General features: G+C 40.9%; 1 long non-coding RNA gene across 1 annotated transcript; it reads right to left on the bottom strand.

Annotated features, from left to right (window-relative positions):
• Window positions 1-526: 526 nt before the first annotated feature.
• Window positions 527-4,918, bottom strand: LOC120395888. Its single transcript, XR_005592875.1, has 3 exons — window positions 4,800-4,918; window positions 1,594-1,690; window positions 527-826 (listed from the first exon to the last, which is right to left on the bottom strand). It is a non-coding gene; the product is annotated as an uncharacterized LOC120395888 (long non-coding RNA).
• Between the last annotated feature and the right edge of the window lie 20,176 nt (window positions 4,919-25,094).

The following is a 25,094-nucleotide window of genomic DNA, read 5'->3' on the forward strand; positions in this document are numbered from 1 at the left end:
CACTCAATACCAAGCTTAACGGACCGCAATCTATTTCAGACAGTTTTGATTTTAGTTATTAGTTTCTATAGTTTTAGCACAACCTTTTGCTTTGAAGGGGAGTCCCCCTTCCAATATTTTGGTTTATGCCTAAAACCTCAGAGTTTATGCCTGCCAGACCTGCCACAGGTCTTTTGCCCATAGTGACATGCAATCTAGCTGTCTCAGGTGCCTTGCAGAGACTCACAACCCAGCAGAGTGTGAATGCTGAAGGGGGTTCAAAGGCAAGTCTGAAAAATATCAAGAGGCTAGGTTTTATGATTGTAGTCTCCCTGTAATTCACTTTGACTATCCCAGCAGGACGGACCTTAGTCCAACACCTGCAGTTCACTCTCTCTCAACGGACAATGGTAGTGGTTAACGGTGACCAGCCAGCTTTCACAATGCACAGTACATTTTATTTTAGAACAAAAGCATCACAGAGAAAACATAAAAAATAATAAACTGCCTTCAAACACACTTAGCTTACCAGGTGTCACCCATCTTCCATATAGAGATCCTGGCAGTTCCCAGTCCTTCAAACCCTTCCAGAAGGGCTTTGCCTTCTTGGTCACAATCTCATGTCAATTTTAGTTTAAAAAATCAGGGAATTGGGCTAGTTCAGGCTGACTCTTTATACCAAAAAACTCTTTCTTCTTCTTCTGTGCTTCTTGAACCTGGTCAGAACCAGTATATGCAATGAATCCTCGGGGGTGGTACTTCTCTGGAGTGTCATACTTGTTCTGGGATCTGCAGTAATTATGCCCCCACTCCTTGATTTTAGATTCAAGTAGCTAGAATACAATCTCTAGTTCACAAAGAAACATAATATTAATACACAAATATTTATGACTAATTCGTGAGCATATAGCATCCAGTACGTCCCAATATATTAGTCTTTTGAAGTTTCCTCGCTTTCAAGATCTCACATCTGTCACACTCCCCATACTCTCTTTTCTTATGTGTTTGCAGCTATATAAATAAATATTAAAGAGTCATAAAAGGAGATTGATTGTCTTTGAGACTGGGAGTCAATGAAAGATGATCTATAATATATATAACTGACGCAATATAATAAAAATTGTGGTATAGCAGAAGCCCCATTTGCTAGTTTCAATTGAATAAATATTTCTTTGAGCAATTATCAAGATTGTACACTATGGAAAAAGTTGATGTAAAATGAATCATAGCATGTGTAGACACAGAAAATCTACACATAATATTACTAGTTATATAGACACACAGTATGTTAAAACCCACAATAAATTCAGAATGGAAACTCAGGGACACATTTTTGCAGTCTGGCCCCTAAGTTGTGCCCACAAGTTGTGATGTGTAGCAGTTGCACAGACATATACCATGTTATAAGGCATAGACATTTGTAAGTGCAAATCAGATAATGGAATGTGAAAATTGTTTCATTGGTCACAGAGTTATCCATCTTTCATAGATTTTAAGGACAGTCTTGAAAATTTGACTACTAGAACCAAAATTCTATTTTTTATACACTTGAAGGTAGCACAGTTCCTATTAACTCAGAGGAAAGAGAATTACATTCTGAATCAACAATATTACCTGCTGCAGAACCTGTATTCTCCCTGGAGATTTCTTGTCCAGCTAATGATCAGACTGATACCCAGCTTATTTTAAGTAATCGGATGTGATTACCATCCTGTATATTTAAAATATTAAACATTTTAAAAAAATCATTAAATCTGAGGTAACATGACTTCATTTTACACTATATGACTGCACTGCTCTACTGACTAAATTGTGGCATTATTTATGGTAAGTTAGATATGAAGATTAACACATATATTGCATATTTTGGAACAGAAAGCCTACACTACAAACGGTCAATTTCTGTAATGCTTAAGTGAATGCTCATGGTGTATAAATTCCATTGGAGTGAATAATTTCTGATTTATATTCATTCATGTGTTGTAGATCTGTTTAATTATTCTATTGCTGCACACATTTTGCTAGTATCATACAACATTTGAGAATGCTAAATTAAAGAGATCACTCAAAAGCTATTTCTTCTAAATCTAGGCTAACCTCTCTCTTTCATCTTCTCCAGACTTTTTTAGCCTTTTATTTTTCGCTTCCCTATTGCAGAAAATGGTGCACAAATTTCTACACATCTTTTTAAGAATTTATCTTAATGCTGTTTTCACATTACACAATTGTTGTGTCGCTCTTAAAAATTTCTAGACTTTGGAAAATAATGAACACAAATTATTAGCAAATGTAATATTTATAAAGTCTACAAAAATTCTGCAAAATTTATCAAATCATATTCAACAAATATCAGGTCAGTTTATCCCTCATATTCTTCCTCTATCCAGCATTCAGTAGCATCATGAATCACAGTACCAGAGGAAATAGTTATGGAAAAAAGAAAAGTAATCTCTTTAATAGAGATGGACTGCGTAGCAGGGTGTTTTGTCAGATGGAGTATTAGCATGGTATAATCTTCTGTCCATGGTCCAAACTAGTCGAGGATCATCGATAGTCAAGGCACACTGCAATGAGCTGATTACAAAAAAGGCTGCACCTTTTAAAAATTATCATTATATGTAAGTATACAAACATCTGCTGAACTACTGTCATCCAGTAAGTATGCACCAACACCACTCAGCAGCCGCACACTAACCCTAACTAACAACCAAAATTTGACAAAAGTATTGCACTCTACTGGAGACTAAATTGTCAGAACAATGGGCCAGACAAGAATGAACCTTTGGGACAAACAATGGTAAATGGATATCCCAGGAAATCTCTAGGAGGAAGTGAACGCAAATGTACCACCTCCAAATATGCAAAAACTTAGCCTTTTGAAGCTATGCCCTGTTACAGGAGACAAAATCAAAGGCAAAGAATGTATAAAGGAAAGAATGACCTCTTCATGACGGTGCTTGTTTTAGCAAAAGTTGTTATGAACTTGTAACCACAGAAATCCCGTATGGGGTCTGAAGGACTGATTACCTACCAGAGTCCTTGTTGGAGTTGGGGGTGATCTCTGGCAAGCTTATTAGCCGCATGTACCTTCTTTTATTGTTTTTAATGTGTTTTATTTTTCTATAATGCTTGCATATTAAGAATAAACATGCTTGCTTACAAAGAGTTGTACTGTAACTGTGGACAATTACACTGTTTATAGGCTCTGAAGAGGCTATAAAGCTCAGAGCACAGAGGCTTGCCTGGTTAGGTTGTCTGGCTTTCTGGGAATAAAACAGTATAGGTACAGAACTGAGCAGCCTGGAAAAAACCCAGTCAGGAGGGAATCATAGAATCTCGGGGTTGGAAGGGACCTCAGGAGGTCATCTAGTCCAACCCCCCACCAAAAAAATTCTTAAGTGGCCTCCTCAAGGATTGAATTCACAACCCTGGGTTTAGTAGGCTAATGCTCAAACCACTGGGCTATCTCCTTCCACCCCACAAGGAGAGAGACATGGATCTCTGTGCAAGAGAAGGGACATCTGGAGCCTAAGACTGGATGCCCTTGGTGGCCACGAGGGGGAAATACAAGAGCAGTTGCCCTGAACTGTGACACACATCACTGATATCTCCTCTACAAGGAAACTGAACTACAAGGCCCTGGACACCTACATAGCTGCTATCATTTGGCAGAGGGAAACACTGGTTTAAGAAGGAGGAGCAATAATATTCTGGACCTGTAGCGGAATCACTGTATTTTTACTTCCTTCACCTAAATATTTGTTTTAAAAAGACTTTGCTATTGGTTTTTCATGTCTAAAAACTTGGTATTTTTTCCTTTCTTTGAAGCCCAGGTTTCCTTGTGTCATGAAGGTTAAGTTCCTTAAGACAAGAGATGCTTTAATTAGTAGATACCAGCTTGTAAATGAGATATCACTTGTGGGATTTGAAAGCGTACAGCTTTCAAAAAAATCTCAGTTACAATATAATTATTCCATTTCTCAACACATCATACTGTGTTAAGTTCAAAGGTTCATCTGTAGCTAAATCTTATTTTTTTTCTTATTACTGAGAATAAATTAAAAATCTCTTAATAAGAAATATTCCTCTAAGAATTGAAACTTTCACTTGAAAAAAGAATAGAGACTGAAAGTTGTTGTCCTGTTACACTTTAATTATGTTTTTTTCTCCTGTGTTGCTCTGTTCTCATGTTTTATTTGGTTGCTTCCAGAAAATAAATTAAACCTGTACAATTAAAGCTATACATTTATGCCCAAAAGACTCTACTCTAAAACCAGCAAGAGAGAATATAGTTGTAACAGTAAGATATAGTGACATTTGATTAGCCAGTGGAAAGCTTTCCAAAACAGTAGCAACCCAACTTCCAAAGTTCTAAGGAGAGGAACTGTGTCAGAGAAGTTACTTGGGAAAAGATTGTCAGATTTGCAAAAAGAAGATTAAGGATATTGCCTGAGCCTTTATGAACTTTCAAACCTTTTGAGGTTCATCTTTGAAATGGGTGACTTAGGCCGGGATCCATAAATGGATTTAGATGCCAAAGTCCAGATTTAGGCACTGACATACTAGATTTTAGGATTCACTGAGATCCACAAAACTCTCATTCAGCTGCACATAAACTTATTCAGCAACTAAATTTGCCCTATAAAAGTTCAAGTTTCTGCCTCTGAGCATACACCCTGCGGCCTCAGGTAGGTGCCTGGATGCCTAACCCCCAGCATAATCCTCAAACCAACTGAAGACAGGCATTGCCCTGAGAAAATGCCTACTTCCACAACAAATACCTGGCAGGGGAAAGGAATAGTATTAGCCGCTCCACTTACCTTTAGCCCAATGATTAGGGAAGTAAGCTGGGATGTGGGAAGTAAGCTAGGATTTCCCACCTTTCCCTAATGAGGAGAAGTTATTTGAATAGGTATTTCCCATCCCTCAGGAGAGTCTTTTAACCACTAGACTATGAAAGATCCCCACATCAGAATATCCCAATCTTTTCTGTTGAAGCCATTCCACTCTGAAATATGTAAGTGATGGTTTAGACCACTGCAATGTGTCTAATCTAGGGCTTTGAATCTGTGCAGCTGCACAGGTACAGTTACATCTTTGGCCAGAAAACCCAGTGTAGGCAAGGCCCAAGGTTAATGTGTGATGTGAGAAAGAAGGAGTTTCTATTCACAAGAATGCCTTTGTTTCCTCATAATAGACTCCAAGTCAACACTCTGAAAAGTACTAAGTCAGAAAACAAAGAGGAAGAACTTTTTGAGCTACGGTCTCTGCTCTTAATTTATTTCATTGTATTTATGTATTGAAGGTGTTTGAAACCATGCCATTATGGACTGTACTGTATCTTCTTATTTCTTCTTATTTTATTTATATAGTTCCATAAAGTCACATCTTTGTAAAATGAAAGATGTGCTCCCTGATTCTAAAAGTTTACAGCCTAAGGTCATGATCCAGAGAGGGAGGTGCTCAGTACATTCCACTCATATTGACTGAAATCAGAATTGATGGGACTCAGCATCTTTCAAGCAGGATATTATTTAAGACATAGGTCAAAGAGAAACAATTAGAAACAGGTGGTTGTGGAGAGGCATGCAAGGTGGGAGAATGGAGGACACAAGCATAGATGCCGACTCTGTGGGTGCTCCGGGGCTGGAGCAGCGATTGGAAAAAATAGTGGGTGCTCAGTACCCATTGGCAGCCCCGCAGATCAGCTCCTCTCCCTCCCTCCCAGTGGTCCTGCATATCAGCTTCTCCCCCTCCCTCCCAATGCCTCCGGCCCACTGCTATCAGCTGTTCAGTGGCATGCAGGAAGCGCTGGGGGTAGAGGGCGGAGCGGGGGGCCAGGGAGAGGTGAGGTGTGGATGGGACAGGGGTGGGAAGAGACGGGGTAGGGACTTGGAGGTTGGGATGGAGTGGGCAGGGCATGGGGTGGAGCAAGGGTCGAGCACCCACCAGGGACTCCAGAAGTTGGTGCCTATTACACAGGTATTGGCAATAAAAAGACAGAAGAAGAAGATCATATGGTGCTGCAATATTTGTTCAAATTGGGATATGATTGTCACTGTTCCTCAGTGAATTGCACCTCTAACCCCCTGCATTTCTGTTCCTTTAGGGGCAATGAGTTAACCATCCAGCTCTCCTACAAAAAGTATTTACTGAAAACAAAAGCATTTCACAGAAAACATACCTTAGAAACTATAAACATCCCATATGCATGCCTGGTTTTCCAGATGGTTACATACAGAGACTCTGGCAGCTTTTAAAGTACTTCAGGTCCTTCACCAGGTCCATCTCTGGTCACAGTCTCATATCAATCCTTGGATCAAGTGTGAAAGGCAATCTTTCCTGGCCAAGGCTGACATTTTACACAGTTTAAAGTCCTTTGTGTGTTAAGACCTTTGAACAAGGTCACCTCCATCTGTGGGTCATTTCCCCAGGGGAGAGGGAAGTTGAAATGTCACCTGCTTTGTTACCTGAATTGGGGGATTTGCAATAATTACCTCTTTAGCTCCCCATTGAACTCATCCAATACAGTTGTCAGCCTATAAATATACATATAACATAACATTTATAAAGTTAACATAAGAGTCTTTGAATATTGCATGTTTTCATAGCATTACATCTATTACAGCAATACATTGGGGAGTAAAATATTTAATTTCTCTTGACCATATTAGTGACTCCAGAGTTAAGAAAATGACAGAGTTTCTGCTGTGAATCCTGTTCTGACCTGCACCTACTCCCAAGTCCTCTAACTTTTGAAATAAAACTCTGTGCTGTGTTCTTGCATTTAGAACAAAGCAGATTTTTTGGAGGAGAGGGAGTTTGACTTTATCTTTGAATTAGAGGTCTTGGAACATTTGTTCTTTTTTTGTAGTTTTTGACCACTCATACCATAATGATACAATTCTCATACTACAATTGCTATGAAAGATCTTGAAATAGATTCATATATTTTAAGGCCTGAAGGGACCATTTGATCATCTAGTCTAACCTTCTCTGCAAAGGTCAAATTCTGTGAGAGTTCACTGAATGCAGAAGGTCTCCTGCCACAGCCGGCCAACCTAGCGAGTTCCGAGAGAAATAATTGTTGCTATTAACTGGTACACCATACATGAGGTCCTCCGTTGAAGTTACACTCTTTACTAAGAGAACAAGCGAAATTGTAACCTTTGCTGCAATGTACTTTGGCACATTTAAAACCTGCTCTCTTCTTTTTTCTTTGATCTTCAAGCTTTTTAGCACCAAGTGGTTTGAGTGTTTTAAAAAAATGGTTAAAGAAAGAAAGAAACATAATTTTGGGAGAGGAAAGAGATACAAATGGCCATGAGGAAGTCTGGAGATGGAGGGACATTTATTCAAACCAGTTGGAAACTGTGGGTATATCTACACTGGAAAAATCTGACATCAGCTAGTCTCATAGCCCAGGATAACTGATCCAGGCTCGTGGGAATCATGCTATGGGGCTAAAAATAGCAGTGCAGAGTTTCCCACTTGGGGTGGGACCCAACAGTGGTCTCAGACTCTGAGCTCCAGCCCAAGCATGAACATCTACAATTCTATTTTTAGCCCCATAGCTTGAGCCCTTTGAGCCCAAGTCAGTTGACCTGGACTCTGAGGTTTACGGCTGCATGGATTTTTGTTGCTGTGTTGACATACCCTGAGAGAAGTTCAAAGTTGATTATTTTCTTCCCAATACTGGATTGAACCTTATTGCCCTAACAGTTCACCCAAGTATTTTTAATATAGGCATAAACAAACAGAAGTAGAAACCTTTTTTAAAATACTTAATCCCAATTTATTTAAGGGACAAATTTCTTCTCATTGGATAAGGATGAGATAGATAGATAGATAGATAGATAGATAGATAGATAGATAGATAGATAGATAGATATGCTAGGGGACAGTGTACATTGCATAGTATTCTAAAATCAGATTTTCAAATGTCTGAAATAGGATTCATAATGAAAAGGTTGTCAGACCTGGAATTATGTAGAAGAGATTATTTTAATGCCATTTTTGTCATTCCTCCCCCAACCCCACAGTCCAAAAAAAAACAGTTGCCACAGCTATTAAGTCTTCAACACCGCAACCTCCTAAAACTTCCAGGGAAGCTGCCAGTTTTTCATATAACTATTGTATGTGCATTTGCTTCACATTGACCTCCTTCAGCAGACACACACATGAAGCAAGATAATGTACTCTAACCGATAGATATTCATTATCTGTCAGTTTCATCATGTACAATGGGATGTGAGCCCTTATATAGATTATCAGAAAATGGAAGAAATATGCATTGACAAAACTGAAGAATAGCAAAGTCTGTTTTATGAAAAATATATCTTTATTGTTGTAGATTTACTTGTATTTTAGTTATGCTATATAAGCTCCTGTATTAATGAACAGATCATACAATTTATCTAGGCATCTCAAGGACTAAGGCTGGGGGCTTCCAATATGACACTTATGTTCCACATTCCAGCTGGAATTCAATATCCTTCCCTAGGTCTAGCTTGTGAATCACTGCCTAGAGGCACAAATTTAAAGGTCTGTCTTAAATTTAATTGTATCAGAGCAAGCTCACTGGTATCTTTCTAGGCTCTGGCTGGCATTGTGACATTCAGTGCTGGTGCTAATCTTATTGTTAATGTCAAAGACCAAGCGTGACAGCAAAAGCCAAGATAGGCTCTAGTGAATGACAGAGTAATCAGTCTGGAATAGAACTGGTTCATCCCTAAAGGATCAGGCTGTGGGAAGTCACTATCAGCATGTCCACATGTTTGCCTCTTTTCTCATTCTGATGGCAGTTAGATCATTTAACAGCATATTCCTGTGTCAAAGATTATTTGAAATTCATGTTATTCTAACACTGTAAACCTAAAGGGATAAAAATCATTATGTCTGTCCACATTATCAATATTTAACATTTAAAGGTCTGGTATATTCTTCTGTGAAAATAATTCCAGCTATAGATTTTAATAATTGGCTGTAATGAATGTCATCTTTTCCTCCAGCATTTTACTTACTGTTTTCTAAAATGGAATATAAAATGGATTCCTGTTTTCATAATAGCTTGAATATTATTTGAAGTTTTATACATGTTTAGCAGACATATTTTTTAAAAAAGAGAAATTTGAGAACAGTGCCTACAGATACCCCCAAACAGACTAAGACATGACAGATGATTTGTAACCATCAGGATCTCATTACACAAACCAGAGGACAACAGTCATTCACTTATAGTCCTGAATTTAAAGACAAGGACTAGGGAAGAGAATGACTAACTACTTGTGCACCTATCTACAGTAAAAGCTGTTTTATCCAGCACTTCAGCAACTGGAAAGCTCTAAAACCGGCATTTCTGATCTTCATTGAAATTCTGGTTTATAGTCCGGTTGGTGCAGAGCCGGCTGGGATTGGGGCATGGAAGGGGGGTGCGAAGCGTGGGCTCTGAGAGGTAGTTTGGGTGTGGGAGGGGGCTTAGAGCAGCAGGTTGGGGCTTGGGAGGTGGTACAGGGTGCCAGATCTGGGGGGTGCTCATTTGGAGAGCACCCCGCAAGTGGCAACCTGTCATGGCTACTCCTAGGTGGAGGTGTGGCTGGCAGCTCCGCATGCTTCCCTCACCCCGCCTCGAGCTCTAGCTCCGAAGCTTCCATTGGCTGGGAATCACAGCAGACTGAGAAGAACTTCAAAAAGATCTCACAAAACTAAGTGATTGGGTAACAAAATGGCAAGTCAAATGTAATGTGGATAAATGTAAAGTAATGCACATTGGGAAAAATAACCCCAACTATACATACAATATGATGGGGGCTCATTTAACTACAACTTATCAGGAAAGAGATCTTGAAGTCATCATGGATAATTCTCTAAAGATGTCCACACAGTGTGCAGCAGCAGTCAAAAAAGCAAACAGGATGTTAGGAATCATTAAAAAGGGGATAGAGAATAAGACAGAAATATCTTATTGCCAGGGCCGGCGCTTCCATTAGGCGACACTAGGCGGTCGCCTAGGGCACCAGGATTCGGGGGGCGGCATTTTGTGCTCTCCCCACGGGACGCCCGGGAGCTTCCGGTTCTGCTCCCGTCGCGCCGCCGAAGAAGGACCTTCTGCCGACGTGCCGTGGAAAACAGCGGCAGGCAATTGAGCAGCTCAATGACTGCCGCTCTCGCCTGTGGCATTTCGGCAAAGGGTCCTTCTTCGGTGTCACAATGGGAGTGGAACAGGAAGCTCCCGTGCGCCCCCTGGGGAGCGCACAAAATGCCACCCCCCGAATTCTGCCTAGGGCGTCAGAAACCCTGGCGCCGCTCCTGCTTATTTCCCTTCTATAAATCCATGGTATGCCCACATCTTGAATACTGCATACAGATGTGGTATCCTCATCTCAAAAAAAGATGTACTGGCATTAGAAAAGGTTCAGAGAAGGGCAACTAAAATGATTAGGGGTTTTGAATGGGTCCCATATGAGGAAAGATTAAAGAGGCTAGGAATTTTCAGCTTGGAAAAGAGGAGACTAAGGGGGGATATGATAGAGGTATATACAAAAATGAGTGGTGTGGAGGAGGTGAATAAGGAAAATGTATTTACTTGTTCCCATAATATAAGAACTAGGGGCCACCAAATGAAATTAATGGGCAGCAGGTTTAAAACAAATAAAAGGAAGTTACTCTTTACACAGCTCACAGTCAACATGTGGAACTCCTTGCCTCAGGAGTTTGTGAAGTATAGCACTATAACAGGGTTTAAAAGAGAACTGGATAAATTCATGGAGGTTAAGTCCATGAATGGCTATTAGCCAGGATGGGTAAGAAATGGTGTCCCTAGCCTCCGTTTGTCAGAGGGTGGGGATGGATGGCAGGAGAGAGATCACTTGATCATTACCTGTTAGGTTCACTCCCGCTGGGGCACCTGGCATTGGCCACTGTCGGTAGACAGGATACTGGGCTAGATGGACCTTTGGTCTGACCCAGTACGGCCATTCTTACGGCCAGCAAAGTGAAGGACAATAAGAAGGAGGGGTTTTTTTAAAGTTTATTAGGAACAAAAGGAATCCTAACAATAGTATTAGTCCATTGCTAGGTGGAAATGGTAGAATTATCAACAATAATGCAGAAAACTGCAGAAGCATTCAATAGATACTTCTGTTCTTTATTTGGGAAATAATAGATGTAATAGTATCATGTGACAACACTTTTTCCATTGCACTAGAACAGGGATTGGAAACCTTTGGCATGCATCTCGTCAGGGTAAGCACGCTGGAGGCCGGGCCGGTTTGTTTACCTGCCACATCCGCAGGTTCGGCCATTCGTGGTGCCCACTGGCCACAGTTCGCTGCTCCAGGCCAATGGGGGCTGCGGGAAGCGGCGCAGGCCCTGCGATCAGCCAAACTTGTGGATGCCGCAGGTAAACAAACTGGCCCAGCCCACCAGGGTGCTTACCCTGGCAGGCTGCGTGCCAAAGGTTGCCGATCCCTGCACTAGAGTCTCAAGAGGTAGTTAAATAGCAGCTACTAAAGTTAAATATTTTTAAATCAGATAATTGATTTAAACAGATAACTTGCAGCTGAGAATTTTAAAAGAGCTGGCTGAGGAGCTATTTGGGCTGTTAATGTTGATTTTTAATAAATTTTGGAACACCAGGGAATATTCCAAAAGACTGGGGAAAAAACTAATGTTGTACCAATATTCAAAAAGGGTAAATGGGATGACCTTGGTAATTATAGGCCTGTCAGTCTGACATTGATCCAGGGCAAGATAATGTAGTGGCTGATATGAGACTCGATTAATAAAGAATTAAAGAAGGGTAAAATAATTAATGTCAATTAACATGAGTTTACGGAAAATAGATCCTGTCAAACTAACTTGATTTCTTAATGAGATTAGAAACGTGGTTAATAAAGATAATAGTGTTTGTGTAAAATACTTAGACTACTGTAAGGTATTTGACTTGGTACCGCATGACATTTTGTTTAAGAAAAACCATGAGGATATAAAAGTAACATGGCACACATTACATGGAAATGTTTTTACTGGGGCCCCACAGGGATTGGTTCTTCTTCCTTTGCTATTTAACATTTTCATCAATGACATGGAAGAAAACAAAATCATTGCCAATCACGTTTGCAGATGACACAAAAATTAGGGGAAAGCTAAAAAGTGAAGCAAACAAGCCACTGATACATAGCGAATTGGATTGCTTAGTAAACTAGGTACACAGACAATATGCATTTTAATATGGCTAAATGTAAACATATACCTCTAGGAACAAAGAATTTAGGCCATACATAATTGATGGGGGGCTATATCAGCTGAACACAGGTTCCTGGCTCAACACTGTAGCCAAAAGGGCTCATACAGTGCTGGGATGCACAAAGAGAGAAATCTCGAGTAGGAGTAGAGAGGTTATTTTACCTCTGCATTTGGTACTGGAATACTTAGTAAAGTTTTGGTGTCCACAGTTCAAGAAGGATGTTAATAAGCTGGAGACGGTTCAGAGAAGAGCTACAAGAATGGTAAAGTTCTGGTGTCCTCAGTTCAAGAAGGATGTTCATAAATTAGAGCTAGTTCTGAGAAGATCTACAAGAATGATTAAAGGATTAGAAAATATGTCTTATGGTGATAGATTCCAGGAGCTCAATTTATTTATCTTAACAAAGAGAAGAACATGATCACAGTGGGGAACAAACATTTCATAGGCAGCTATTCAGTCTAGCAGAGAAAGGCATAACAAGTTCCAGTGGCTAGAAATTGAAACTAGACAAATTCTGACTGGAAATAAGATGGAAATTTTTAAAGGTGAGGGTAATTAATCATTAGAACTGAACAGAGCTGGGATGTGGAAAACATATATTAACTTAGATGGAATAAATGGGCCCAAAGAATCAAAGATGTTACCACAACCCAGTCACCATCAACTATTAAACAGTGTTAAACAAGGTTCAGAGCTGGGTATACAGAGACCTCAGCCAGCTTAGTACCATGGCAAACACACCATAAAAAACCCTCTTTAATATTTTTTTTAAAGATACAGAAGAGGAAAAACAGTTAAAGCATTTGAAATGTGAAGTATTAGATAAAGCTTTCATTTTAGCCATATCTCATGTTCCCTTTCCCTTTAGCTATCAAGAGTTTTTATCTGGGAAAATGATTGTTTGACAATCATTTAGATGGTATTAAAGATGGCAGTAACTGTGCTTTTGGGGGAAAAGAGAAAGAGTCAGTTGTGACGGGCTGGAGCTCTTGTTGAAGTCTGATCTTGTTTTCTGAAAGACAAAACAAAACACACAAAAGGGGAGAGAAAAGTATAGCAGAGGTGGAAAATACAGCTTGTATCTGTGGTGCTAACTCTCACTTGCAACCTCACTGCTGAAGAAACACAGGCACAGTACATGTTCTTATGAGCTACTCCAGGTGTTGGCAACCTCTGGCACGCGGCTCGCCAGGGTAAGCACCCTGGTGGGCCGGGCCAGTTTGTTTACCTGCCGCATCGGCAGGTTCCACCAACCGCGGCTCCCACTGGCCACAGTTCACCGTCCCAGGCCAATGGGGGCTGTGACAAGCAGTGCGGGCAGAGGGATGAGCTGGCCGTGGCTTCCCACCACCCCCATTGGCCTGGGACGGCGAACCGCGGCCAGTGGGAGCAACGATTGGCCGAAACTGCCAACATGGCAGGTAAACAAACTGGCCTGGCCCGCCACTGTGCTTACCCTGGCAAGCTGCATGCCAGAGGTTGCCGACCCCTGAGCTACTGCAAGACCTGGCAACTTGTACCAGCATTGGGATATTTAGAGCATTGCTTTTAGTTGCCTCTTTCTGGTCACAGACTTACAGCTGTGTTGCAAAATAGACACTCTTGACCAGCCAAATCAGAGTCTTATTAGACAGAAGGAAAAAGGAGAGGAGTAGGAAAGAAGAAATAAGGTGAGGAAGGAAAAGAACACACAGAGAGTGTGTGATGGTGAGTGTGTGACAGAGTCTCACATTCTAGGTGGTATTTGGGATTTAGCCATAGTCTGTTGAGGTGGAAATCTCACCTGGCTCCCTTTCTCTGGTCTGGTCTGGTCAGGACATCTTTTAGGATTAGGAAAAATGTCCAGTGTCCCAGGAGACAATGGGGGGTGGCAGCCATAATATCAAAACTCACTCCTTCCCAGTCTCTCGTCTTTTAGTCAGTCAGCATTGTGGTAGGCAGCTTTTTCCCCAACAAGTCTCTTTCTGAGGACCCCAAAAGGAGGTGATAAGCAGAATAACTCAACCCCTCTTTTTGTCCATCAATTAGGCCTAATTTCCAACAAACCAATTTTGGTTTATTAGTTTCCAGTTCCACACTTCTGTTGTTTATCAGGCAGGATCTTAACACAGTCCTTGAATTATATCAGTAGGCCTTTTTGTTTGTACAATTTCATGTTTTTAAGTTCTTTTTTGCACCTTTCCCCATCAACATTTATTTTTACAAGTTATTGTGACACTCACTTTTTACTACTGAGCTCACAATTAAGGTACATGTGTGGGCCCTATTATCACAGCAGACCCCTGTTAAGTTCACCTCTCTATATGATGTGGAGAAGGGATTTGAATTTGGATCTCCCATGTTGCAGTACAGTGACCTAGCCACTGGTCCCTGGGGTATCCTGGAGTGTGTCTTTCTCAGCTGCTTCTGTTGAAACTGAACCACTTTGTATAAATAATTAACTAGCCAGTGGAACAGTGATTTGAACTCAGGTCATTTATATCTGAGATGCCCCATCCACCAAATCATGGAGTTATTCTCACTTTCACTTTCTTGCCCATTATGAATTACAATGAATAGAAAATGGCCAAAAGTGTGAATAGTTTTGAGTTGACCTAAACCGCATTTTTTGGTGAATAAAATGATTTGTCCAAAAAATCTCACCCAGCTCTACTCCATAAATGTTTTATCCCCAAGTAAGGGCCAACCAGATTCTAGCCCACTGAAGTCAATAGGGCAATTTACATAGCAAGGTGCTATTCAAAATGAGAGAAGGTAGCAGTAAACGGGCTACTCACTGCCGCAGCGCCTCCTGCTGGTTTTTCTGGGGAATTCGCTCTCTTTCAACCCGGAGCGCCCTTTGCAGGCCGGTGATCCCCCCTTTTTCCTATCGGCCCCGTGTCCCTCCCAGGACCCCGTGCCCCTTTCGCTATAATTGGGTCTCCCCCTCCCAGGGGAACTATCCCCACTTTGCCTCAGTAGTGGCCACTGACAGTCATGGTCTAGCCCCACACCCTGGGGCAGACTGCAGTATCAGCCCACTCATCACAGGCAAAAGGGGTTTGGACCTGCTGCTTTGTCCTACCCCTGGGCTGCCCTCTGCAACTCCCAGTACCTTTGGCCCTTTGCTAGGCCGCAGCCTGGGGCTTTCCAGGCTGGAGCTTCCCTAGCTCCTCAGCCTGTCCCCCAGCCCTGCTTCACTCAGGTATCTAGTCTCAAGCCCTAAGCAGCCAGGCCCATCTCTCTCTATGGCCAGAGAGAGACTGTCTGGGCTCTGGCTTCCCTGCCCTCTTATAAGCCCCAGGGCTTCAGTTTGGGTCGTGGCCCCAGCTGTGGCCACTTTGCAGAGCCACGCCTCTCAAGCCCTGGCAGGCAGCATTTCAAGCCCCTCCGGGCAGGAGCCGGGTCCACCCTGCTACAGTAGCAAAATTGGGCCCTGAATAAGGTCTTCAGAATTTTGTTCAACAATGAAGTCACTTTTAATACGAGCCATGAAATTCCCCCAGCCACGTTATAAGGTGTAGCTCACCTTTTATTTTAGAAATGCTCTTTCTAAACCTTCAGCATTAGCTAAATCCTTGAATCCATGCCAGTCCTGAATTGGTGGCATGGTATGAGAAGTTTTCCATTTGCACAGAAGTAAGCTCCTTGCACAAGCCAGATTTATCAATAACTACTTTTAAAGTCTCATTGCAGTAGGTGACATGAAGAAACATGCATACAGAAGGATTAAAAATGCATTCCTAGGCAAATCAAAATTCCAAATCAAATTAAATTGTATACAATCCTTTGGCCCAGTGAACATAACTTTTGGGACATGCCTATAATATATAAGCCAACTTTCTTTTTTTTGGATCACAGGTTCAATACATTTCATCTATCTAGTGCCATATTTCCAACATTTGCAGAGACCAGTATATTATTCACAATAACTTACAATATATGAGCTTTAACTTTGTCTCCTTGTGAGTTGTACCAAATCTGGGTACTCTAAAGGCAAATATATATTTTTTTCATTACAACATTGATAATTATTATAAGTGGTTTGGCTTTTATGTACAATCTGGGCCCTCTACCAAATGATATCATCATGCTGCTATCTCGTTGAGTTATTTGCTTGTTTTATTTAATTTCAGTGTCATGAGCACAATGTACAGCATGGCTCTCCACTGAAAATTCTGTAGAAAAAAATCACCTCACTTGTATGGGAATTTATTTTTCATGAACTGGTTCCAAACTGCATGTAATCAACTCTGTGAAACACAGTAGTTCAAAAGAGAAGATTAGCAGATAAAGAAATATGCAAAATCTAAAATAAATGGCATCTGGGGAGCAGATTAAATTTCTGCTGTGCAAAATGTGCCATATTGTAACTACCAAGATTTAAGTAAATTTAACTACTTTACGTAAATTCAATAAGGTAAATCCAATTTCATTTCATTTATTTTAAGTCAATTATGCTGTGTAATGTGTTTCTTTTTTGTTTTCAGGCAGCTCTGTCAATTCACAAGCTGTTTATGAAACTTCAATTATTTTTTTTTGACTTATTGATATTCAAGATGTGAAATAAAGACAGAAAATTAATCAAATAAAGATCACAGTTAACCGAACCTTGTAACTTACTTAATTTTCACTATTCTTAAAATAAACGTTGTTTGAAACATATATGAAAATGTATTATTCTAGCATACAATAAAAATATGTTTCATTTGTCTTCCTCAAATTAAAAGGAAAAATGGTAGTCACCTGCAGCATCAAAGCTATGATGTATCTGACACATATTATATGTTAATTGATAGGCTTAGGTCACATTCTTCCTTTATTTCTTTGCCTCACATTTTATATTATTCACAAAAGGGTATTGTTGTAAAACCTGTGACATAAATGAGGGACAAAAGGAACCCACTTTTGGAGAAAACTATGGACTGAAAAGAGGTATAGACTGCCTCTAACATTTAAGTTTTAAACTTTACCAATTTATATTCTTTCAAATAATGATTTATAACTGATATTAAGAAAGCTTTTTTTTCCATTTCCCACAGAAACAAGACGATTTTAATGTGTCTTCTATTACCTAAGTAATACTTTGTTTACATTTAACTAATATGGATTTGATAGTATTTGGAGGAACAGGACATCCTAGAAAACTGGAAAATGTCTATACTTGATTAATTGAATACAGGTGAGATGAACAAATCCATAGGTACCTAAGGAAGTCACTTAAGTCAGTATGTGATACTTACCCATAGAAGGGCCACAACACAAGTACACTGAAGTTGTCCACATAGAACTGATATAAGATTAAGAGAGTGTTTCAAGAATACCTGGGGCTGTCCTAAAATGGTGAGTCTCTTTCAATAGTCCAGCTAATTTCAGAGGATTGAATTGCTAGTCTCCCTCCCCATCGGGATCCCTTCACCCTGGATCCCAGCCATGTCCAGTATCCTGTCTATTTTGTTTAGGAAAACTTAAGAAATGCTCAAGTCAGCAGATCTGCCTCCCCCCCCCTCCACCTCAAAAAATATATTCTGACCCCTAAGTTTTAGAAATTGGCCTAGGCCCTGAAACATCATGATGTATATCCCTTCCAAAACATTTTTTTAGCATGAACTATAAGAACTCCAGATATTCTTGTCCCCCTTTTCTTGTGTTGTGGGACAAGGAGAAAGAAACTCTTGATCTACCCTCTCTGTGCTATTCATCATTTTGTATATATTTCTTATGTCCCCACTTATTCATCTCCTTTCTAACGTAAACAGTCCCAGTGTTCTCAATCTTTTTTCATATGACAGTTTTTCTATAACCCTAAGCATTTTCATCACTCATGTTCTAACCCCTTCTTTTCTGATTGGCACAGTCTCTTGTGTTAAAAGTTTTTGTTTCCTTGCAGCTTCCGTGCATGTTATACAAAATGCCATATTTATACTGGGCAACACCGTGCCTATTTAGCATGGTCCCATCTGTAAGAAAATGAAATATGCAAGACTGCTTTTATTGCAGGCATAATGCCCCCAAACATTATTTTACAGTGGACCCTGATTTGAACTGGAGCATGGAAACGGTACATTTAAAAAGAATTCACCTGCAGAGCCTCAAAATTCATTTCCAGATGTCAGACACCTTGGGGAAAATCCATTTTGATTCTTAAAATGAGACGGATATGTCCCCAAGTTTGCTTTTGAATTATGCTCTCCCTTGCACTGTATCAAACAGATATCTATGACAAATTAGCAATGTGGCTGAAAGGAAAAAAGTACAACAAACCTTAACTTTCTGGATGAAGGGAGGTTAGAAAGGGTAAGGTAATTCATAGTTTAACATTTGCTTTAGATCTGTCTGTTACTTTTTCTGAAGCAATTTAGTTTGTTTAAACATGGACTAGGGAGGGACAAAAGAAATAGATAAAGAAGGTTCTTTTATATTAGATATGTATCAAGGGGTGTAACTGGAGTGCACATACTCTACGTGTTTCTAAGAAACCAAGTAGACATTTTGATGTATGAGGTTTTTTAATGTGTTATTCTCCACTCCCATTTGCTTTTGCTTTTCTGTGTTTCACCAGGAGTGAACACAGTAGAAAAGATTATCAAGTCAGAATATAAAAACCAGGGAACAACAGCTCAAATCCCCAAGTGTACGGTAGCTGCTTAGTATACAACTTCCAGTGCAAACCCGAAAGCTATCTTCATCAGCTACAGGAGGAACATCTTCGTGTAAGGGCATCTTTTGGTGGCATAGAGCCAGCACAACAGCTCTGACAACACAAACTTCTGGCTACCAGCAAGGAAACTAGTGTAGCCTTTGGATTGCTGTGATTAATGCCAGGGGAGCAGTCCAGTTGCACTATACACTTCTCAGCATTGAGGGGCTACCTGAGGGTGTGGGCCAGAAGCTACTTCTTAGATGTATGAAACCCTTCTGCCAGGTGGCATTGAAAGCAACAATTGCAGTTTTCAGATAGGTAGGGATCCCTCTTAAAATTAACACAAACCAGTGGCTTGAACCTCCACCCAGAATTTTTGGAATCACTAAATACCTTCCCTAGGTGTCCTAACAGGCAATACTTCTCCACTCGCAAGCACTGAGGAAATCAGGTGGCAGGTGGAGATAACACAGCAATAATATACATAAATGAATGATAAAATACCCACCCCACAGTATCTTGGGCAGTAGGCCATTAACTCTCCTACCAGTGTACATATTCCATAGGCAAATATCACTTTACTAACCCACTTCCAGTCACAGTTTGGTGTCAGTGGATAGAGTAGACCCAAACCCCAGGAGTACATTCAGACTGGCCTGTGTCCAGGCCCAAGGGTAGCTCTGCCTGACTCTCTCTTGAGGCTCTACTACCTAATCCAGTTTGAGTAATTTCCACTAAAGCTGGACAGGAAACAGCTTCTCAATTTCAGAGGAACTTCTATGATTTTTTTCTGTTCAAAAACAGAATGAAAACAAATTTTGAAATTTCTAGAAAAACAGAATTCCAAAGGAAATAAATATATATAAAATAAATCTCATTTCAAAAAGTAGTTTTGAAACAAAGAAACAAAAGTCAAAACATTCCACTCTGGAAGTGTTGAAATGAGATGTTTCAATCTTATCAAAACTATTCATTTTGCTTTTCCTAATAAAAAATGTCATTGAAATCAATATATTTTCAAAATATTTCAATGTGGACAAAAATGGCTATTTTTTTCTTTCATCAAAAACCATTTTGACAAAAAAATTACAACTAGCTCTAAATTCATGTTTAGTGAATGGCTGGTGTGACAGAGTGACAATTTCCTGCAATATCCTGAATGAGGTATATTGAATTAGGTTAAACCGTACTGAGTTAGGTTAATACCTTTGGGGTCCATTTTATTAAAAATGCAATTGTGTATCTGGTATTGTGGCACTGTATGTATTTCCATGGGAAGGGCAAAGAGGAGAACAGCAAGGGGAGATTGTGCAATTCACTTGGGTTGTAACAACTCCAGAGGAGCCACTTATATGCACTAGTTCAAACTGGAGTTTCCAAGGAGAAACCCAGAAAGGCTTTTTGAATAAATAGCCTGGTTTTAAAACTGACACAGGGCCTTCTTCCAGATCCAGCAAATGGACGTGAGCCCTGGTCCCTAGAGGGCTCCAGTCCTTTCGAAAGAGTTACAAGGACTGAGCCTACTGAGTCCGTATAAAACTCAGGATGTGTTCTGAGATGAAGTTGTGTTTAACTTGTAACCACAAGGAATCTCCTTGGGTGGGGATTTGAAGAACTCATGCCAGAACCCATGTTTAAGGGTGGGATGAATTCTGGTAAGCTTATTAGCATGTGTATAGGATCATTTACTGTTTTTAATGTTTTCTCTATAATGCTTTTAACCTTAAAAATAAAGTATGTTTGCATAGGAAGTGCTGTCTGACAACATATAACAGTAGAAATTACACTTGTCAATTGTCTCTGAAGAGAAAGCAAGCAGGCGTCCTTGTCCTCTGTGCTGAGAATTACACAATGAAGGCAGAGAACTGCGCAACCTGGAAATACCCTCATCAGAAGGGAGAGGGATGAAGATCTTCACCCAGAAAGACATAAACTGAGGTGCTAGAAGCCTACAAGTGGTTGCCTTTGATTGACCACTGAGAGGAAATACAGGTGCAGTTGCCCTAAACTGTGACAGCTGGGAAGGAGGGGAGTCACCAGAGTTCACTCAGCTCTACTCCTGTACTCTGTGGCATTAGCAAAGCTCTCCCTCTGAGTTGTCCTCTGCTCAGGAGCTGCCATCTTTTTGTGTCATCTTCCATCACAAAGTCCTCTACGATAGCTCTTGCAGTGAAGTCCTCAGCCTGCATTGTCTCTCTGCAAAGTCCTTCCAGCATCACAGGATCCTCAGTGATGAGGAACCAGTAGCATACTGGACCCTTGAGCAGAGTGCTTGCCACTGGAGACACACTCTTTGCCACAATGTAGGATCCAGTTTCCCTTCTCTCAATTCCACTCCCAGCGATTCCTGAGTGTGTGTACAATTGTGGCACTGGAAGAATTCTGGGTAGAAAGTTTATGCAAATGAAGCTCTCCCTGTAACTGCACAGTCCCATATTTACAAACAGATGGTGACAGAGACTTTCTTCCCCTTTAAAACTTCAGGTCATCTGGAGTTTGGGTAAATAGCTTATGCAACCATTCTTCAGCCTCATCACCAACAGATGGGAGCAGAGAGTTCCTTACCTAGAGCTTCAGGCCACAGGGTTTACAATTAGTCTAGAACACACTGGACATTTCTAAGCAAATTTTCCATTGACTTTAAAAGGAGGAAGAGCAGGAACTTGATCATTACAATGATTTGGGGGGGTTAGTTTGTTTAAACTGAGTTATTTTTCCTGTACAGTTCCCTTCTCCCTTCTTTTCCCTATCCTCTAGAACAGTGTTTCTCAAACTTGGGATGCCGCTTTTGTAGGGAAAGCCCCTGGCGGGCCGGGCTGGTTTGTTTACCTGCCGTGTCCGCAGGTTTGGCCAATCGCGGATCCCTGTGGCCGCAGTTCGCTGCTCCAGGCCAATGGGAGCTGCTGGAAGCGGCGTGGACCGAGGGACGTACTGGCCACTGCTTCCAGCAGCTCCCATTGGCCTGGAGCAGTGAACTGTGGCCAGTGGGAGTCACGATTGGCTGAACCTGCAGACGCGGCAGGTAAACATACCAGCCCGGCCCGCCAGGGGCTTTCCCTACACAAGCTGGGTCCTATGTTTGGGAAACACTGCTCTGGAACCACAGACAAGTTACTTTACACATCTAAATTACTCATTGAAGTCTATAGGGAGGCTCTGTTTGGTGCACCTAGCCTTTTGCTCACAAAGGCCTCTTTTTAGTTAAAAAAAATCTTGAGTTCAACAAGTAGTCTATGAGAGTTGGGAAATATAGGGTAAGAACTTTTCAGAGAACAGCAGGACTAGAACCAAAGCCAGAATGGCTGGCTGCTCCTCTGACAAAATACGGTATTTTGTGCTGTTAGTCACAGGTTTTAATTTAAACATTCCTGTTCCATTGGAGTTCTGCACCTTAACTTTCATTGTGTGGTTATTACACATTCAAATTAAACTGCATTAGAAGCAGAAGTTATCACCCTAGCACGTTGTTAAATGCTTCTATGTTTTCATTAGATTTAAGTGCTTTAAAACCATACCGGTAACATGCCATACAAATGGTTTCTATCTGCTGTTGGTCATCTGCATGGCTTCCTTTCTCCCCAATTATGCAAGTACTGTATCTATTGCCACCAGGTTTTATAAAATGGTCTAATCTTTTTTGAATAGGAGGGAAGGAAAACTCTCTTTAAAAAATACCTTCAAGTAGTATTCAATATTAAATGGTGATCTGGGTTAATACTTCCTTTTTCTCTAATACTCCAGGAAAGAAAACAGATTGTGTAAATGCTTTTTTTTATTATTAAATCTATAAAAAATGTGTAACAGCATCAAGTATGCTTCAAAGAATTCTAATACAACCACATTTCAAAATCGCAGGTCCTTGACTGTGTGGCATGGAGGAAAACAAAAAAGGGTATAAAAGTTAAGAGTCCCTTGAAACCACATGGGCTCATTCCCCTGAGCCCATGAAAGTTCCTCTTAAAGCTTGTGGCCAGGGACCCTTAGTGATTCAAGGGTCAAGAGGGAATGGAAAAAAAGGGTACTGGAGGGGATTTGTGTCCCCATTTCCCCTCCTTCCTATGAAAGTCCCCATACTCTCCCCAATGCCAGCAGCTCTCTTTTCCACTTCTACACATACTCTCCATTTCCACCTTTTCCCCATGCCAGGGTCTCTGTGTGCCCCCATCCCACAGTTTCAAGGGAACTGCACTTGTATTTTCCCCTCCATGGTCCACTCCAGGTGTGCCCAGTCAAGCCTCAGGCCTCCAACCATCAGTTGTCTCTGGGTAGGGACCCTTTTCCCGTTCATTTCTGACAGGAGGGATTTTAAGGGTGCACAGTTCCCACCAAACACTGTGATATTCCCAGCAAGCCAGCCTGCCTCATGGCCAGGGCCTGTGCATTGCTTTCTCTTCTACAATACTTGCTTTAACAGCTCTTGGCATTTTACTGACAATTCCCTACGGTCATGGATCACACTACCATCATATAAGTCACAGTTTCAAGGTTAATTGCACCTTTGACCCCCATCCCTCCCCTCCTGTTTCTCCTGGAGGGCACCCACTTAAAGGTTTCAGTCTTCCTACCCATCACATCTCTTGGGCAAAGTCATGTCTCTTTCTCCAGAATATGGGTTTAGGTTTGCAGTCCCTCTGCACTTTGTGGTGATTTCCCCAGCAGATCTCACAGAGGTCCAGCAACTGTGGGTAACCTTTCTCCAGGGGTTACAACAGTGTGTGCAGTATCAACCAGCAAGGCAAATTCATAAAGCAAACTATATATATAGCCTTAAGACAAAAGCATTGCAGAGAAAATATGAAAAAAAAAAGATCCTAAATGCATGCTAAAAGCTTACCAGAGTTCATCCATCACTTTTATGGGGAGCCCCAGTAGGCCAAAGTCCTTCCAACGCTTCCACAAGGGTTGCCCCTCCCCTCAATGTAAGGTCTTCTATACAATGTTTCCTAGTTTCTGGAAAAAACAGCCTGAATCACTATATGCAAACCGCCTTAGGTGGGAGTCCAACTCTGGAGGTGTTTACAGTTTCAGGGATTTACCCTATTTACCCCCATATATATGGTGTTTTAGTTCCTGGAGGAGCTGTGGCAACCTTCCCCTGTGGAGTAGAACACAATCACCCATAAGCCATTCGTAAATTTATACAATGGTCCTCAAATCTGTCACACACACCATTCTCCCCTCCCCCACAGCAGGGTTCCCCATTCTGCCCACTAGGCCAGGGGCTCTGTGCATCTTTCCTATCCTCTTCCCTCCAAAATACATTTCTTCCTCCAAGGTTGGAAGGGAAATGTGTTGGCTGGTGTCTTCACTCCATCACCTGGAGCAGGCCTTGATGAGGCATGATGTTAGGAAGAAATGAAGCTTTCTTTCCTCTCCCTCTGGCTGACGCTACTGGCTGGGCATCCACTTCATAGCTCCCAGCAGGGAAAACAATTATTTCTCTCCTGTCATTTAGGGTGTCAACATTATATTCAACTTAAAATTACCATCCTTAGGAATTAAGTAGAGTTTGATTCTTCACTATCGAACTTTTCGCTACAGCAAAATTTAGAATTTTGCTGGCTTTCCAATGAATAGGCTGGGTCCAGAGCATAATGTCAGTTGTGCCAACTTCATGAAGATGCTATATTGTGCCTGGAAAGATGACATCTGGCTGGTAAATTTAATACATTGCAGGGTTTAATTGATCTTTCATCATTTGCTATTATATGTGTACAAAAGGGGGGATCTTTTTAATTATCTCAAACAATATTTTATCATACATTAGCTGTTTACTATTTCTTTAATAGTACCAATTAAATAGTGATTTTCAGTTGAAAAGTTTTTTTGTTTTCTTTTTAACAAACATCAACTAATTAATTCTCACAAAATACATTTTTGTTAATTTTACAGATGGGGAAATAGAAAAAAGAGTTTAAAATGACTTGCCACAGGTTATAGAGGCATTCAAAGTCAGACCTAATAAGGAGTTTTGGTTCTGAGTTTCATATTCGAACAACTAGGCCACATCTTGGCTTTTTTATCTTTGAAGAACAGTCCTAAAAACAACTCTAAGGCCTGGTCTACACTAGGAGTTTATGTCGAATTTAGCAGCGTTAATTCGACTTAACCGTGCACCCGTCCACACCAGGAAGCTAATTAGTTCGACCTAGAGGGCTCTTTAGTTCGAATTCTGTACTCCTCCCCGACGAGGGGAGTAGCGCTAAATTCGATATGGCTATGTCGAATTAGGCTATGTGCAGGGGT

The sequence above is a fragment of the Mauremys reevesii genome, linkage group 1 (genome assembly GCF_016161935.1).
Source record: "Mauremys reevesii isolate NIE-2019 linkage group 1, ASM1616193v1, whole genome shotgun sequence".
NCBI lineage: Eukaryota > Metazoa > Chordata > Testudines > Geoemydidae > Mauremys > Mauremys reevesii.